Source organism: Schistocerca cancellata, chromosome 2 (assembly GCF_023864275.1).
Source record: "Schistocerca cancellata isolate TAMUIC-IGC-003103 chromosome 2, iqSchCanc2.1, whole genome shotgun sequence".
Taxonomy (NCBI): Eukaryota; Metazoa; Arthropoda; class Insecta; order Orthoptera; family Acrididae; genus Schistocerca; species Schistocerca cancellata.
Genome location: NC_064627.1, coordinates 499,607,879 through 499,626,788, shown reverse-complemented (window position 1 = coordinate 499,626,788; position 18,910 = coordinate 499,607,879). Strand labels below are relative to the sequence as shown.

At 42.7% G+C, this 18,910-nt stretch overlaps 1 protein-coding gene across 3 annotated transcripts in view; it reads left to right on the top strand.

The window, feature by feature from the left end:
• Positions 1 to 18,910, top strand: part of LOC126162043 (G2/mitotic-specific cyclin-B3) — a 75,135-nt gene that overhangs the window by 21,149 nt on the left and 35,076 nt on the right. The window lies entirely within an intron of this gene.

The following is an 18,910-nucleotide window of genomic DNA, read 5'->3' as shown; positions in this document are numbered from 1 at the left end:
CGCAGACTGTAATTCTTCGTAACAATAAACTGCTTGCTATGAGCATGACATCACAACTGTTCACATTAGGTTAGTTTGACCAGTTGCCAGCGGTCTGTTGCACATGAACATTTGACTCGCGTATAAGCAGTACCTTCTCTCGCTTCCCGCTTCTTGAAGTTTGGCTGTTAGCTGCATCGGTAGTAGCAGCAAGCAGCCAGATGCAAACGAGAAAAATTTTCTCACGCGCCCTAGCTGCCAGATTCGCGCTTGCAGAGTTGTCTGAGTTGTAGTGGGGAGGGGGTTAGTCTCCACGTGACCCGTGTTTACGTTAAGTGATTTCGCTGCTTCTCTTCGTGTACAGCTCCCACGTCAAATGAAAACAAAACGGATTTCTGTGGCCGGGAGCTATCAAGTGAATTAAAATGCATTCACATAATTAGAGGGCAAAAATATATTATTAAATTCAGTTTCTGATTTTATTTTCTTTCCAAGTTAGTAGCAGTCAAGCATTAATCGCCTTGCAGAAGAATGAAGTTATTTTTGCAAGTTTGCTAAAGAAGTTCCGTTGAGGCAATCATTTTATTTGAAACGAAGTGTTTCATTTAACAATTTTGGGTACTTCCAACTGTTCGGTGAATTTCAAGTGCACGTTATCATCTTCTGCCATGTATGGCATTATGCCATAATAAAGAACCAAACATGAGATTGTAGAGTACTGGTACTCCAAGAAAATTTACATCCCAAAAACCACACTGAAAAGCTTAATATCAGATGGGACCTACTTCATTGTGAATCTGGAAAAAACCAATGTGCACTTCAAGCCGAATTATGCATTTTAGTATGATTCACGAAATTTTTATGCCTTTTGGAGTATCCTCTGATGCCCTGTTTCTTTTATGGTGTAGTGTAAGCTCTCTTAGTGCTTCATACACACGAACAAGTGGGCTTCCTACATCACTGCAGTTGCACACGCACAATAATTCATCTTTGGCGCTCTCTGGCAACTGGTAAATCGAACCTATAACTAACAATATTGCGAACGGTGGTTAGAAAAGCGTTACTTTCAAAGTAAATTTATTTTTACGCAAGATGAATTATGTTACGTGTGTGAAAGTGGGTTGGATATCTAAATCACAGAGCGTTCGAAACTGAACAGTTTGAGGACCAGCCACTTCAAGAATTTCGAGCCGAGGCATTTATGTCACAATTTTAAATTTACTGGCACATTTGTGTGATGTATCTTAGCTTTTCTTGTAGACATACGGTACTGTGTACATTAATGTAAACCGTTAACTTTTCCTCTTGTGTGTTGGCGCTATGTAACCAGTAATCTTGCTAGTGGCTGACTATAACACGTGCCCTATGCTCTGAATAGCTGCTGTCATCGGCTGGCGAGATCTCGTGGCTTGAGATATGACTCGCTTACAAAAGGACATCCCAACCTCAGTTGCAACGATCCGGAAACTAACAAGCTGTGTTTGGTGCAATTCGAATTTATACTTTCGTAATATGAAAATATGCAGCGTATATGTTGCTGCAAATCAAAGGTCTTTCCAAAACTTCTCTGCTCCGGCTTTTCTTTTTTTTCTGGGAAGTCCTACGCGATTATATAAAACGTTAACCATCCAAAGGATTGATAAGTTTTACAGTTCCGAGTGAACTTTTTCTGTGCTAAGTGACAGTAGGTCGCCCGGGAAAAAGCATATTTTTTAAACTGGATATCCGGGAGAAATCCGGGAATAATCCGGGAATTTTTTTCCTTGTCCCTGTATACACCCTGCTAGTGGGTGTGAACCCTTCGCCACCTTGGCATTGTGAAGTGACAATGTTTAATCTTTACCTTCATTTTCTTCCTAAGCACACTACTCCAGCTTTGATATATCGTTGTCAGTTTCATGACCTTTGTGTGGAACTTCATGAAAGTGCCTTTGTATACACTGATGGCTCTGACTGTGGGATTGGGTGTGCCTTCGTCATTGGAACCCGTGTCTTTAGATATCAGCTTCCAGCACATGCCTCGGTATTTACAGCTAAGCTTTTCGCCTTGTATTGGGGCCACGGAGTACATCTGGCGACACAGCCTTCCCAATTGTCCTCTGCTCAGACTCTGTGCCATCCAAAGTATCTGTGTGCTGTACACTGCTCATCCCTTAGTGCAGCAGGTCCAGGAAGACTCACTTGCTCACTCTTGGTGGAGTCAGTCATGTGTCCGACACACTGCTCAATATTTACAGCAGAGCTCTTCACCCTGTATCAGGCCACGGAGTACACCCGGTGATACAGCCTATTCAGTTGTTCTCTGCTCACTGTCAGCGCCCTTCAAAGTCTATGTGCACTGTCCATCCATTAGTGCAGCAGGTCCCAGAAAACTGTCACTTGCTTACTCTTGGTGGAGCCAGTGTGATGTTTCTGTGGGTTCCTGGTCTTGTCAGTCTGCCAGGATACGAGGCTGCTGATGCTGCTGCCAAGGCTGCAGTCCGCGTATCTCAGCCCACGAGTTCCTATATTCACTGGGATAATATCAGTATTGCTGTCTGTCAGGAGGTGGTCCCTTTAGCATCATCACTGGTCCTCACTTCACGGGAATAGCTCCGGCCTGTTAAACCTCCCCCAATGGCTTGGACGACCCCTCGACTCTCCGGCTGGGAGGTGGTCATTTTAAATAGGCTGCATATTGGGCACTGCCTTTTTAGCCAGTCACTTGATAAGTGTCACCACCTCACCGCTTTGTACACATTGCACCCATGTTCTGTCTGCCAGTTTGACACTGTCCATTTTTAACAGTTTACATTCTCACTTAGGGTTGCCGTCTGAGTTACTGTCCTTTTTAGCAAATGATGCATGAGCTGTTGACAGCAGTTTTACCTTTCATCTGCCACAGCAATATGTTGAAGGCCATTCAGTTTTTAGTTTGGGACCTCCGTTTCTATGTAGTGTCTTTTTAGCCCGTACTCCACGTGCCTGTTGTTGACTGTCTTATCTTAGGCCAATTGGGATTAATGTATAGTCCTTTTTTAATTTCTCTGTCTGTGTTCTATAGTTTTGACTTAGGTATGTATGACCCCTGTTGTTTGTTGTGCCCTAAAGCAAAACAAACCCCCATGTGCTTATGTTGAACTGCCTACCTTAATAAGACAACTCGTGCCCCCATCTCTCCTCCTCAGGGACTTAAATGTACACCATGCCCTATGAGGAGTGCCACTTTGACAGGTAGGGGTCTTATAATTGACAAACGTATTACAGACATTAATTTGCCTCTCCTCATTGATGGTTCCCTTATCTATTCCCACTTTAGTACCGCTCATAGCACCTTTTCTGCTATTGTTGTGGTGGGGCTCTAGTGTACCCATGTGGTGGTATCCCCATGACAACACAGGGATTGCACTGCTGATGCCTGAGCTGTAGGCTCCCCACGTATGCCAGTGGGTAGATGCCTGTCTTCCTGAGGCATCAGGACTCCCAGCAACTGCCATCATGCCAGGTGGCCTTTGCTGTGGCTGGGTGGTGCCCATGGGGAGAGCCCTTGTCTGAGTGGGTGGCATCAGAGCAGATGACCTGCAATGAAGTGGACTGTCATGTCACTGGTGACCATACAGCACCAGCAGTCTTTAAGAAGGGCAAGATAGAGTAAAATGCTAACATATATGATGCTAAATAGTTTCCCTCCCTCACTACAGCATGGGAGGAACGTAGGGCTACAGAAAGAAGAGCCATACTCACCTCAGTATTTAGTCTGTAGCAGAATAGACGCGGACTCATTTCCACCTATGGAGCCTGTTTTTTTTAACATGTTGAGGATAAGTTTGGGGAAGTGACAGTGCTGTCAAAGATAAGCGGTGTAGTCTTCAGACAGCATTCCCAGTGCAATCCTGGGTGTTACTTCCTTGTGACAGGCTGGGTGATATTTCTGTTTCCGTCACTCCCCATAAAAGCCTCAACATGATCCAGTTGATAATTTTCCATCATGACCACCTCTTGCAGCCAGACATAAAGCTCCATGCCAATCTAGAATGGCAGGGTGTTAATTCCACCTGGCATGTTTACAGGGGACCCAAAGACAACAGAGTTGCTACTGATGCCTTCATCTGGACCTTTGAGGGTGATTCATTGCCTGAAAAGGTCAGGGTGATGGCTTACTGCTGTGATGTTACCATGTGTCCCTTCCCCTATGTGGTTCTTTAAGTGCTGGAAATTTGGGCATGTCTTCCCGCTGCTCTTCCAGTGCCCCATGTAGAGACTGCGGATGTCCACTGCATCTAGATACTAAATGTGCTCTGGAGAGAATCATACTCCCCCTGTTCGCCAGACTGCACAGTACTCCATAAGGAGTGGAAAATCGTGGAGTAAAAGACCCTGGACCGGTTGACTTACCAAGAGGCTAAACGTAAATTTGAACAATTACACCCCGTTTGATTGACGTCCACATATGCTGCAGCTACATTACCATTGCAGTCACAAGTACCAGTCATACCACATTCTGTGCCATGAACAGTGGGCCCTCTGGGCCTGCAGAATACATCTGCCCACTTGGTGGTAGGGGGAAATTTCATTCCGTTGCTCCTAAAGTATCTACTTTGAAAGCAAGGGCGCCCCCCCTAAACACAGGGGACATTGGTCCCCTACCGCCCAGCCGGAGAAGGAACATCCTCCTCTGGCTCCTTTTGTGCGGAAGCAGGGTGTATACGACCCGGGAAATCCGGGAAAAACCCGGGAATTTTTTCATCCGGGAGAAAACCGGGAAAAACCCGGGAATTTTTCGGAATTCCGGGAATTTTTCGGAATTCCGGGAATTTTTCGGAATTCCGGGAATTTTTCGGAATTCCGGGAATTTTTCGGAATTCCGGGAATTTTTCGGAATTCCGGTAATTTTTCGGAATTCCGGTAATTTTTCGGAATTCCGGTAATTTTTCGGAATTCCGGTAATTTTTCGGAATTCCGGTAATTTTTCGGAATTCCGGGAATTTTTCGGAATTCCGGGAATTTTTCGGAATTCCGGGAATTTTTCGGAATTCCGGGAATTTTTCGGAATTCCGGGAATTTTTCGATTGTTTTAGCTTTCGGTTAAATTTTTGTAATTTTGACTGCAGAATTGATTTTCTAGCAAAGATCGTTATTGTATCCTGCTACTGGAGAATGATACTGCAGCAATAAAATATAAATGAGAGGGAAAAAAATTTTAGTGGCAAAGGAAATGTGCAATTTACAACGAAACCCCGTGCACGCACAAGCGTCTGCAAATAGCAAAAATATGAAAAAGGCCGTAGGGCGCAGACTGTAATTCTTCGTAACAATGAACTGCTTCCTATGAGCATGACGTCACAACTGTTCACATTACGTTCGTTTGACCAATTGCCAGCGGTGTGTTGCGCATGCGCATTTGACTCGCATATAAGCAGTACCTTCTCCCGCTCCCCGCTATGGCGCTACTTTTAGTTTGGCTGTTTGAGTTGTAGTGGGGAGGGGGTTAACCTGCACGTGACCCATGTTTACGTTAAGTGATTTCGCTGCTTCTCTTCGTTTACAGCTCCCACGTCACATGAAAACAAAACGGATTTCTGTGGCCGTGAGCTATCAAGTGAATTAAAATACATTCACATGATTACGGAGGGCAAAAATATATTATTATTTTATTTCCAAGTTAGTAGCAGTCAAGCATTAATCGCCTTGCAGAACAATATTTTTGCAAGTTCGCTAAAGAAATTTGGCTTGATTAATCTTTCCGCTGAGGCGATCATTTTATTTGAAACGAAGTGTTTCATTCTACAGTATTGGCTAGTTCCAACTGTTCGCTGAATTTCAAGTGCACGTTATCATCTTTTTCCATGTATGGCATTATGCCATAATAAAGAACCAAAAATGACATCGCATAGTACTGGTACTCCAAGAAAATTTACATCCCAAAAACCACAATGAAAAGCTTAATATCAGATGGGACCTGCTTCATCGTGAATCTGGATAAAGCCAATTTGCACTTCAAGCTGAATTATGCATTTTAGTATGGTTTACAAAATTCCGATGCTCTTTGGAGTATTGTCTGATGCCCTGTTTCTTTGATGGTGTAATCTAAGCTCTCTTAGTGCTTTATACACACGAACATGCGGACTTCCTACACCACTGCAGTTGCACACGCACAATAATGTCTGTTTTCTGGCGCTCTCTGGCAGCTGGTAAAACGAACCTATTTCTTACAGTCTCCGGGTAATATTGCGAACGGTGGTTAGAAAAGCGTTACTTTCAAAGTAAATTTCTTTTTACCCAAGATGAATTATGTTACGTGTGAGAAAGAGGGATGGATATCTAAATCACAGAGCGTTCCAAACTGAACAGTTTGAGGACCAGCCACTTAACAAAAATTTCGAGCCGCGAGACATTTATGTCATACTTTTAAATTTACTGGCATATTTGTGTGATGTATCTTAAAGTATAACACACGCAAAAAATATCAATATTACATGTGAAAGCTTAGCTTCTGTTGTAGCGTGTTAATCTTAGAGACCAATATTGTATGTGAAAGCTTAGCTTTTCTTGTAGATATACGGTACTGTGTACATTAATGTAAACCGTTAACTTTTCCTCTTGTGTGTTCGCGCTATGTAACAAGTGATCTTGCTATTGGCTGACTAAAACACGTGTCCTATGCTGTGAATAGCTGCTGTCGTCGTCTGGCGAGATCTCGTGACTTGAGATATGACTCGCTTACAAAAGGACATCGTAACCTCGGTTTCAAAGCTCCGGAAACTAACGCGCTGTGTTTGGTGCAATTCGAATTTATACTTTCGTAATACGAAAATATGCAGCGGATATGTTCCTGCAAAACAAAGGTCTTTCCAAAACTTCTCTGCCCCGTCTTTTCTTTTTCTTTCCGGGAAGTTCTACGCGATTGTGTAAAACATTAACCATTCCAAGGATTGATAAGTTTCCCAGTTCCGAGGGAAACCTACGGAAAACGTACTGTCATTTAGCACGGAAAAGGTGTATTTTCGCCCGGGAAAAAGCATATTTTTTTAAACGGGATATCCGGGAGAAATCTGGGAATAATCTGGGAATTTTTTTTCTTGTCCCCGTATACACCCTGGGAAGGGGTCCCTTAGGGTCCTCTCTCGCCAGGTTCTCCACTATTGCTACAGCACACACTAGACAGTGACTAAACGAGCCAAAGGCTGCTGGACGAAGAGCTTCATAATCTTCCTACGTGCCTAGAGCTACTTCAGAGAAGTCTTACCTGCATGCCCCTAAAGTCAAGTCAGGGGGGCAAGCAAAGAAAGAAGTATGTTAAGAAAGAGGACCCTCCAGTGGCCCTAACACCACCACCACTCCCTACCAATTGTGCACATGAGGATTAGGTGGAGATCTTAGTGTTCCCTGAGGTCCTGGATCTCATTGATGCCACATCAATAATACAAATGGATACAAATATCCAATCGGTGGCAGCAGGCGACCCTGCTGCATAACCTGACTCCTTACACACTTCATGCCTTCCCAGCATCAAGATAATGTTATCCTCCAGCGGAATTGCAGAAGTTTTTCCACCACCTGGCTGAGCTATGGCAACTGTTAAGCTTTACACCTGCTTTCTGCGTTGCCCTCCAGGGAACCTGGTTCCTGACACTGCAGGCACCTGCCCTCCGCAGCTATAGGGTATTTTACATGAACTGTAGCGACTATACTAGTGTCAGGTGGAGTTTGTCTTTATGTAATGAAGTCGGTATGCAGTGAAACTGTGCCCCTTCAAACCCTTCAAGCTGTGGCTGTCAGGATAAGGACGACACAGGAAATAACTGTCTGCAGTGTATATCTTTCTCCAGATGGTGCAGTACCCATGAACACATTGGCTGCACTGATTTCAACTACTCTCTAAACCTTTTCTACCTTTTGGAGATTTTAACACTCGTTACCCCCTTGTGGGGTGGCACTGTGCTAACTGGCAGAGGTAGAGATGTCAAAACTTTAGTCTCAACTCGACCTCTGCCTGTTAAATACTGGAGCCCCAAACATTTCAGTGTGGCTCATGGCACTTAATCTGCCATTGATTGATCCCTCTGCAGCCCCGGACTTCTCCCATTTGTCCACTGGAAAGCCCACGGTGACATGCATGGTAGTGACCACTTTCCAATCTTTGTCGTTCCCCTGGACGTCTACCAAGATAGTCTTTAAACAAGACTGGGAAGCTTTCACCAATGAATCTCCCCCACATGGTGCCGCTGATGTGGTAGTTCAGCGGGTCACTAGATCAATTGTTTCTGCAGTATAAAACACATTCCCTTGTTCCTTAGGTTGCCCCTGGTGAAAGTCAGTACCTTGGTGGTTGCAGGAAATTGCTGAAGCCATTAAAGAGCATCAGTGAGCTCTACAGCGACATATGTGGCACCCTTCCCTAGAGCATGTAATAGCTTTCAAATGGCTCGATGCTCGTGTTCACCAGCTTGTAAAAAAGATGGAAACAGGAATGTTGGGAGAGGTATGTCTCGGCCATTTGGTGCCATGTCACCTTACCAAGTGTGGATGAAGCTCAGATGTGTTTGGGTACCAGACCCCGACTGGTGTCACTGACATAAACATCAGTGGCGTGTTACCTACCATCGCAAACACAGTTGCCGAGCACTTATCTGAGCACTATGCTCAAGCCTCTGTGTCTGGGAATTATCCCCCAGTATCTTGCATCCTCAAATGGTGGATGGAAAGGAAAGCCGCCTGCTTCACTGAACATTACAGTGAACCCTGTAATGCTCCATTTACAGAGTGGGAGCTCCTCATTGTCCTTGCATATTGCCCAGACACAGCTCCTAGGCCATATTGGATCCAGTCAATGATCAAACATCTCTTGTGTGGCTAAAAGCGACATTTCCTAGTCATCTTCGACCGGATCTGATGGGATGGTCTCTTCCATAATAATGGCGAGAGCACTATCATTCCAGTGCTCAAACCTGGCAAATACCCACTTGATGTGGATAGCTATCGGCCCATTAGCCTCACCAATGTTCTTTGTAAGCTGTTAGAATGTATGGCAAGTCAACAGTTATGTTGGGTCCAGGAGTCATGTGGCCTACTCACTCCATGCCAAGACAGTTTCCGCCAGGGTCGCTCTACCACTCATAATCTAGTTTCCCTAGAGACTGCCATCCGAACAGCCTTTTCCAGACAATCTCTTTTGATTTATGACGACCTGGGGACATCAAATCCTTGCCACATTGAGTGGGGGCTCAAGGCCCACTCCTGATTTTTTTTTTTTTTTTTTTTTTTCCCCCAAAATTTACTATTGCTCCATACTTCTAGTGTCCGTGTTGGTGTCTCCCATATTCCCTCCTTCCCCATATTCAGGAGAATGCGGTCCCACAAGGCTCAATACAGTGTCCGTTTTTAGTGGCCATTAATGGTCTAGCAGCAGCTGTCGGGCCATCCGTCCCACCTTCTCTGTATTCAGATTATTTCTACATATCGTACTGCTCCTCCAGTACTGATGTTGCTGAGCGGCACCTACAGGAAGCCATCCACAAGTCACTGTCTTGGGCTTTAGCCCACAGCTTCAATTCTCAGCATGCGAAGTTTTCTTGCATGCACTTCTGTTAGTGGAGCACCATTCATCCGGAACCAGAGCTTTACCTTAATGATGATCCACTTACTGTAGTGGAGACATATAGATTCATAGGGCTGGTTGTCAAGTTGAAGAGGAATTGCTGGCAGCACCTCAGTGCCCTCCACTGCCTGAGAAACACAAACGGGGTGCAGATTGCTCTACGCTGCTGCAGCTCCACAGAGCCCTGGTTAAATCCCACCTTGACTATGGGAGTCTGGCGTATGGCTCAGTGGCACCCTCAGTGTTGCTTTTACTGGTCCCAGTGCACCACTGTGGCGTTAGACTGGCAATGGGAGCTTTCAGGATGAGTCTGGTGACCAGTGTCCTGGTGGAGGCTGGAGTTCCTCCATCGAAGCTTGTGCATGCATGCACAATTGCTCACCAGTTATGTTGCACACATTCATAGTTCTCCTGTGTGTGTGTCAAATTTACAGTCTCCTTTTCCCACCCACGGCAGTTGATCTCCCACATCAGAGGCCCAGGTCAGGGCTTAAGATTACAGTTCACGTCTGATCTCTTCTGCCTGGAGTCTTTGCCTTTACCACCTATACTCAATGTCCATTCACATACACCTCCATGGTGTACACCTAGGCTGAAGCTTTGCCTGGACCTTTCACATTGTCATAAGGACTCAGTTAACCCTGCAGCTCTCTGTCACTTCCTCTAGATTCTTGACATGTACCAGGACTATGAAGTGGTTTAAACCAATGGCTGATAGTCACATTGGTGTCGCATATGTCCATGGAGGGCATATTGAACAGTAGTCCTTGGCAAATAGCTGCAGTGTTTTCACTGCAGAGCTGGTGGTCATTTCTTGTGGTCTTGAGTGCATCTGCTTGTGCCCTGGCAAGTTGTTTCTTCTCTGTACTGATTCCTTCAGCAGCTTACAAGCTATCAACCAGTGCTACCACCACCATCCTTTGGTAGTGACAGTCCTTATATGCCCTGGAACGGTTCAGTCATTTTGTGGGGTTTGTGTGGACCCCAACCCATGTCAGAAACCCAGGAAATGAACTTGCTGACAGGCTCGCCAAACAGGCTACATGGAAACTGCTTCTGGAGATTGGCATCCCTGTAATGGACCTGTGATTATTACGCCGCAAGGTTTTTCAGCTTTGGGAGACGGAATAGCATAATCTCAGTATGTGCAGCAAACTGCGTACCATTAAGGAGAATATTAATGTGCACAAGTCCTTCATGCAGGCCTCTTGTAGGGACTCTATGGTTCTCTGCCGGCTCTGCATTGGCCATATGTGGCTATCACATGGTTACCTCCTCAGTCACGAGGACCCACCTCAGTGTCACTGTGGCTCACATGACTGTTGTTCACGTCTTACTGGACTGCTCACTTTTAGCCTCTCTGCGGCAGATTTTTAATCTTCCCAGCACCCTACCTTCGGTGTTAGGCAACAATGCCTCAACAGATTTAGGTTTTTTATTTGTGACTGGTTTTTTTATCGTACCATGTAAAAGTAGGCATTTAGACCTTTGAGGCCACTGCCACCCTACCTCCATTTTAACTCTGCCACCAAGACAGACAAATGCAAAGAAAGTGCGACAGTCTTTTCCCTACATGTGTTCCTCTCGCCTTGTCTTTTTTGGGCGGATATTTTGTGTTGCAGAGTGACTGGCTCATTCTGTTTTATTATTGTGATCAGCCAGCCCAGACCATCTGCTATATGGTTTTAATACCTTCTTCTGCTTTTCTTTTCGGTGTATGTTTTCCCTGTTTTTCGTTGATTCCATTCATTTTCTTTTTAGGTGTGATTCCCCATTCGTTTTCATTCTTTTACTTTCTCAAATGTACTTTGGGTGTTTTTGTACCTTGAGCCTTGATTGTGTAAGGAATAAGGGACTAATGACCCAGTAGTTTGGTCCCTTTATACCCCAATCCAGCCAACAGTTACCACCACCTTATACTTTCCATCCTCGAGTTCTAGGGTGCTCAATCTTCTACACAGATTGTTCTAAAATGATAGGTATGGCTAGATACTTTTGTCCCCTATTGGCATGGAACACCATTTACTGCTGTGATCATGTAGTGTGTTCACAGCAGACCTGCTAGCCAGTAACAGAGACCTCAGTTTTGTTATTAGGACCTCCCTCCACAGTGTTCTAATATGTACTGACTCAATGAATGCCTGCAGGGTACAGACTGGTGCTACTCTCGCCACCCTTTGGTCATGCTATCCATGACCTTCTCCTTGCCCTTGGCTGTGCTGCCTGCTCGGTTGAGTTTGAGTCCAAAGTCATTTGTGCATCCCAGGGAATGAATTGGCAGAGTGTTTGGCTAGAGGCAGGTAATTGTGTGTGCGCCTGCCTCCCCAATTCCCTTTAATGATTCCAGGTGCACATATACAGATAAAAGCAAATCTAAATTTGCCTAAAACTGGAGTGACATCTGGTGTGCTACTGCTCTTAGTAATAAACGCCACACAATCGAGGAAACTATTGCAGTTTGGTGCTCTTCCTTCTGTTCCTCTCAGGAGTCCACTGTTTTATGCTGTCCATGCATTGGTCATACTAGGCTCGCCCACTGTTTCCTCTTGCATAACGAGCCACTCCCACAGTGTGATCGTGGAGCCAGATGGTCGGAATCCCATATATTGGTGGAATACCCCTTTCTCTTGGCCCTTCGTGCTAAGTATGGCCTTAAAAATTCCTTGTCTTCAATATTAGTGGACGGTTCACTGCTAGCTGAACAGTTCCTCAGTTTTCTTCATGAAAGTTTTTATTTTCAGTCAGGAAGTTTTGCCTTCCTCCTGGTCTCTCTTCCAGTTTTCTGAGCTGGGGCACATGACCTTTCCCCCCATGCAAATACTGCTATTCTATCCCTCTGTTTTCCAGTTTTTAGATTTGGCCTATAATGTTATGCATTCTACTGTGTGTGATTTTAGCTTCCTTGCTTTATAGATTGACTCCGCTGGCTGAATCTGCCCACTTTTTGCAGGCCCCTGTTATGCATGTACCTTTAGATGTGTTGTACTGTTTAGTCCCATAATCCCACTCATTCAATCACCTTTTGGTGAAAGGAAATAATTTGCCCTGTTGATGTTCTCCCATGAAGCTTTGTAAGAATGTCCTCGTCCACAGCTGTGATGTCAGGTTTCTCAGTATATATAAGTGAAGGGGAAGGCCCATGAGGATGTAAGAAGCTGATTGACACCATCAGTATCTTGACATTCAGGACATGTCCAACCCATTAGTGACCTTTGTGCTTGCATGCATACAAGAAAACATGTGATATCATTGAGAAACAAGCCTTGTTGGATCCTAGTGAGATTCATTTCTGATGTTTGGAAAATTGGAGAAAAGGTTTGTTTATTGTAATGGGCAGTGGAAATAACACAATGTAACTTGTGGGTAGCGTTAATTATGTGAATTTGATTAAGAACCTCTCCCTCAAGAGTGGTACACACATGCTCAGAGCTAGTTTGTATAATGAGTGGCACACTGCAAAGTTCTTGGAGCACCATTCGAACAACTGTCTGGGTGTCATTATCTGAGATGTAGATGCACTGCATACTGGCACAGGCACAGTATCTTGATACCAGCAATACCATCATATGGTTCTTTGCCATGTGATGTGGCAAAAAACCGTTCTGCAGAGGCATAGAAATCAGTCTGATGAAATTTTACATTGACAAAATTCTTGCAGTTCTTATACAGGGTTGCAGCACCACCAGAGAACTAATAGTAAACATACATGGGTGTTATATGGGAATGGGATCTTGTGGAGCTGATAGTGACACTGAAAAAGATAAATTACTGTCATGTTTAATGCAGTTTGATATAACAAAGGAAATGTGATAAATTGCACAGTTTTCTGGTTGTCTGCAATAAACAAGACAAATAGTGGCCTGGGCATTGTTCTGATGAAACCTGTGCACCTCATTGTGGTGGGCAAATGCACAATTTCCTGCAAAATTAAATATTAATAATTTATTGCACAAGTGTGTCTTTTAGATTTAGAAATGGAGATTGTTGGCAGCTATGAAGAAATGCAACAGCTTCTTTTCGTTTGTCTGCAAGGTTTTATAAGAAGTATTCCAAAGATGATACACATGTAAAGTTGTTATATCTGTATGTGTCCAGTGTTTCATAGATTCCATTTTCATCAAACAATTCTTTAAAGTGTGTCATGATAGAAAAAGTTTGAGCATGTACACATTCTAAGTGTCAGAATTTGGTTCCCCTTACTAAATGTGGTGCTGGTACTGAAGCTATGCAAGTTTGTAGTGGGTTAGCCACAGGTCGTTGTCAAAAGTTAATTTTTTCTACATGTATCGCGTATTATGTAGTATGTCATTATGTCACTGATCCTGTCGACCATCAACATTTGCACTTCACGTAGATTTTGCTTGTAACTGTTGTCCATCTTCCGGAATGAATTACAGCAATAAAAGATCTGTAACTCCATCTTCAATCTGTATTTGTATAATTTCAATACACAGTACCTTCTGCAGCAACTGTGCGTGTAGCAGCCACACTGCCATCCAATATTTGATAGCTTGATATTGGCCTGCCAGCATGTTACCTTACTGTACTCCGTTAGAAGACCACTGTGTTAACACTAAAAACATGTTTTCCAGAGCTCTGTGTCATATTGTTGAAGGCTGAATAAAATTTATTTTGTGTTAATGCAACACTTCCTGTACATATAAACTAATATCTCCTAATCCCATTGTCCTCCCAACTTGATTTTTTACTGTGTTATATAGTATAACCTAAAGAAACATAAATTTTTTCGTCAATTTTGAAAGTAATGTGTTTTAAGGTATTCAGTGCCAAAAGTTAAAGGTCACGGACCTAAATAGTGTACATTCTTTGAATACGACAAAATTGAATGTTATTGAAAAAGCTTGTTTCAGAGCCTTTCCAAAATTACACGGTTTACTGTTCTATCTCCTTTGATCTACACAAGGCTTAAGACACGACACTACAGTACACGGCTTGGCACCACACATTTTAGTTACCCTCCATGACTGGGGCTTTTCTGGCCCTCTTCAAGTTTTTATTCGCAAGTTTTTATTCCACTGGCTCCTTTGTTAATTTGCACTTCACTCGGCACCCTCGGCTGCAGGAGAACAGTATCCCACAGGGTACTGTGCCAAGTGTTGCACTCTTCCTTGTCACCATCAATGAGCTTGTATCCTTTGTTGGGCCTTTGGTTACCCCAGCATTGTATGTCGACAGATTTTTGCATCCAGTGCAGTTCCCACGTAGTAGCATCTGCTGGATGCTGACTGTAAGGTGCCATCTGATGGGCCTGTGTGTGGGCCCTTTCCCTTGGCTTCCAGTTTTCTCCCTTCAAAACACGGGTTATGCATTTTTCCAATGTGCCATTCTGTTAGCCAGAACTTAGGCAACCAGTGCCTAGATTAATGATTTTACTCTTGTATGGAACCACAGTTGTATAAAACTTTCTGAAAGGTATATCGTATTTACTCGAATCTAAGCCGCACCTGAGAAATGACTCGAAATGAAGGGAAAAAATTTTCCTGAATCCAAGCCACACGTGAAATTTGAGACTTAAAATTAAAGGGGAGAGAAAAGTTTGAAGCCGCACCTCCAAATCGAAACAAAGTTTGTCCATTGTAATACGAGACACAATTTAGATCGAATGAATGAAGATACAGCTACAGTAGTTTGGTTAGTTGTAAGCTTAGCAGTTAAGCTTTACCAGGTAGCCATTGCTATGCGTCAGGCGCTCCGTCCGTATTTATACGAGTACCCTTCTTTTTCACGTGCTTCGTCTGGTTTGAATTGATTGCTTATTTTTCTTTGATCTGATAAGTGTCGTTCTCTTTGTTATAGGTGTTTACGTCACTCTAAGCTGAAAATGTATTACTGTACTGTCATGCATTGTTTGTCGCTTTCTGATAATGAATGTTTACGGCCTGTCGCCACTCGCGGCATGGCTTGATTTTGTGCACACTACTGCTGCTTACAATTTTAAAAAAAAAAAAGAGGAATCATCTCATTAGCGAAACAATGGCAAGAGTCTATTTGTTGTTACTTACACCCCTGCTTTCTTTGATAATGATCAAAAAAACCAAATAAGACTGCATATGATAGATGTTCTGAATGAGAGTTAAGCAAAAAATTTTCTCAGTTTGAAAATTTTTGCAGACGCCTCTTTAGTGCATTACATTAGGCACAGAAATTAGTCATCTTAGATTTAAAAATCTAGTCAATTGCCATGCTTCATTTATGACTGTATCACTATCAGGCATAAGAATGATACGAATATAAACATGACATGATACGTATATTCTTCCGCGTTTGCTATTGTCTCCCTCTAGTTTCGTAGTTTGAGGCAGACAGGATTTAAATGAGATAGCAGCAAACATGAAAGAATACATGGCAAAAAGTTTATTTTCGTATTCTTCTTATGGTGAAGAGAATACTGCATGTGATTAACAATTCATAAAAGTTACTATTAGCAACCATCTCTTCTCACAGGTAGGAAAAAATTCAGAACGTAGAGTTGGCCATATCGACAAACATCCCAAACAGTCCTGCCAGTCGGATTTTCGTAGTACATTGAAATGCTGCTACATTCGAAGATGAGCAATAGGGAATTTGTATTTACTTTGTTGGGTAATGTATGAAAATGCAGTGGTCGAAATGCAGGGTGGAGAAGAAAGCTCGTCTTCCACATTTTTTTAAATTTATTTACTGACTCAGAGGTTTTGGTGCCAGTATTTATCTTTGTGCTTCCAAAGCATGCCTGTGTAGCACTACATATATTCAATGCAGAAGTTAGTTGGCGGCACCTACCAACATTTTTCAGAACTTCCGTTAACTTTGCTTTCGATTCTAAGCTGCAGGCAGTTTTGGATTACAAAAACTGGAAAAAAGCACGGCTTGTATTCGCGTAAATACAGTAACTGCCATTTGACAGTAAAAGTTTCATCCCACAATCTAAATTTCAGCCTTTGACCATTATGAAGGGTTGAACGTATTATTCAATATCTAAAACTTCATCTTCACTCATTTCTACCAGACATACCAGTCAATCACTGGTATACATATAAAATTGTATAATCACTTTTAACTACTGATGCTACTCTTGCCATCCTGTGGTATCTGCCTATCCATTACCTTCTCCTTGCACTTGGCTGTCCTGCCTTCTCGTTTTTCTTTCTCTGAATCCCAAGTCATGTGGACATCCCATGGAATGATGGGGTGTCAGTTTGGCAAGAGGCAGATACACATCAAATCTCTTTGACAAGAAGTGAAGTGACATCTGGTGTGCTGTTATCAGTAATAAACTCCGCACAATCGATGAGACTGCTGTTGTTGGGCACTCTTTCTTCCACTCCTGTCGGAAGGAGTGCACTATCTTAGGCTGTTTATGCAATGGTCAAATTAAGCTCACCTGTTGATTTCCCATGTGTAATAAGCCACCCCATAATGTGGTTGAAGAATGTCCTTAAAGATTACTTGTCTTTAACAGTAGTAGATGATTCACAGGTGGCTGAACTAATCTTCAGTTTCCTTAATCAAAGTGGTTTTTATTTTCAGTTGAAAGGTTTTGCTTACTCTTGCAGCAGGGGCAAGGTGGCTGTGGTTGGAGCCTTTGTTTTCTGGGTCAGGGACTCATAACCAGTCACCTGTAAAACTGCTTTTTAGCCCTGTTTTTCCAGTTCTTAGTTTTGGGCTACCACATTATGCCTTCTGTTGGGTGTTTCTTAGCTTCCTCATTTTATAGTTTGAGCCACTGACTGGCTCTATTCTCTTTTTGGGGACGCTTCTATCTTACGCATGTAACTTTAAAGTTGTGGGACTGGTGACCTCTCCGTTCAGTTCCATAACTTAATCAGGTCCCCTCCACACACCACCCTACAGCCTCTAGATGCTGTGCCTACTGGCAGTCTAGTCCCAGCACTCTCTGCCAGACAGTGCTCTCCTCCACCTGTACACTGCTGCTCTTCTCCGTTACACATGACTTTTGCATTCTGACCTGAGCTGCTGGAGGTGAGTTGTGTGGTTCTTTTGTGAATATGGGTTTGTGTGTGTGCCTTCCTTTTCTAATGAAGGTTGTGAGCTGAAAGCTGGTGTGAGGTATCTTCAATTATGCCTGTCTGCAACTTAAAATGCCACCTTCTCCTTAAATTATTGACATAACAACCCCATGTTTCTATTGTTTGATTTGTTCTATTAATCTCTTATACCAAAAAGTAATAAACAGAGTAGAAAATTCTAAGTTCATAGTACATATTTACGAGAACTTTTAACTGGAAAAATCTGATAGTACTTCTGCTAAAATATCTAGGTCCACCTACTTTTGCATAAGAATAGACATATTTTGTGGATAAAGAAGTCAGTAAGTTAAAATATTTTACATATTTTCATTTGCTGGTGTCTTGTAGAATGATGTTGTAGGGTAAATCCATCTTTAGGCGACAAGTATTTGTCCTTAAAAGAAATTAATTAGAATTCTAAAGAATTCATACAGCAGGTGTCTCTTTAAGCAGCTGAGAATGTTAACCATAGGCTCACACATGTATTGACTTACTAAATTTATCAACAGTCCATGTAAGTTTGAGTGTGACATATACTCACAAGCACAATACTAGAAAAAAAAAACATGCTTTCCATTACCCTTTGATCTTTGGTGCAGAAAAGAAATACACAGCTGTAAAACTGACAATCCACACATGGAAATAAATTTGACAAGTGTTTTAAATGTAGGTTTAAGATGTTTCTCCACAACAACCAGGCTTTTGGTCTGGCCTTTGCAAACTTTAATAGGTTAAATGTGTACAGAACTTAATACAAAAGTCATAAGTGAACAGTAGAATTGAGAAGCTTATAAAGTTTAGTGCTTACCATAAGTTTTCCTAATTCTTCGTACAGTGGTCAGTTTGAATTATGTGTAAGACTTTCAATACATACTGCATACAACCATCTTCATTAATTTCCTTTGTTTTCCTCTATCCCCATGCTTGTATGAAATATGACCTTGACATAGATAAAGAAACCATCCCAGGTGATATTTGCATGATAGCCTATTATGAATATGTTCCCTACATCAGCTGCACTTTCTGTACTTGCGAACTGCAACACTGTAGAACCAGGCTACAATCCCTGAAAGCAAAAATGAATGCAGCTCAAAGTTGGACTTTCTCATATAGAGACTGCGCTTATGTAATAATTCATTGTTGCCTCAACTGTTCTAGTCAGTTTTTGTGACTGCACTGCATTTGTAGATTTAATTGTAGATGGAGATCCTCTGATTATGCACTGAATGATGTACTGGTTAAACACTCTGAAACTAGGTAACTACTTTTTGGTTAGCAATCCAGTTTTATTGATACCCGAGTAATATAATGAAAAAGTTCCATG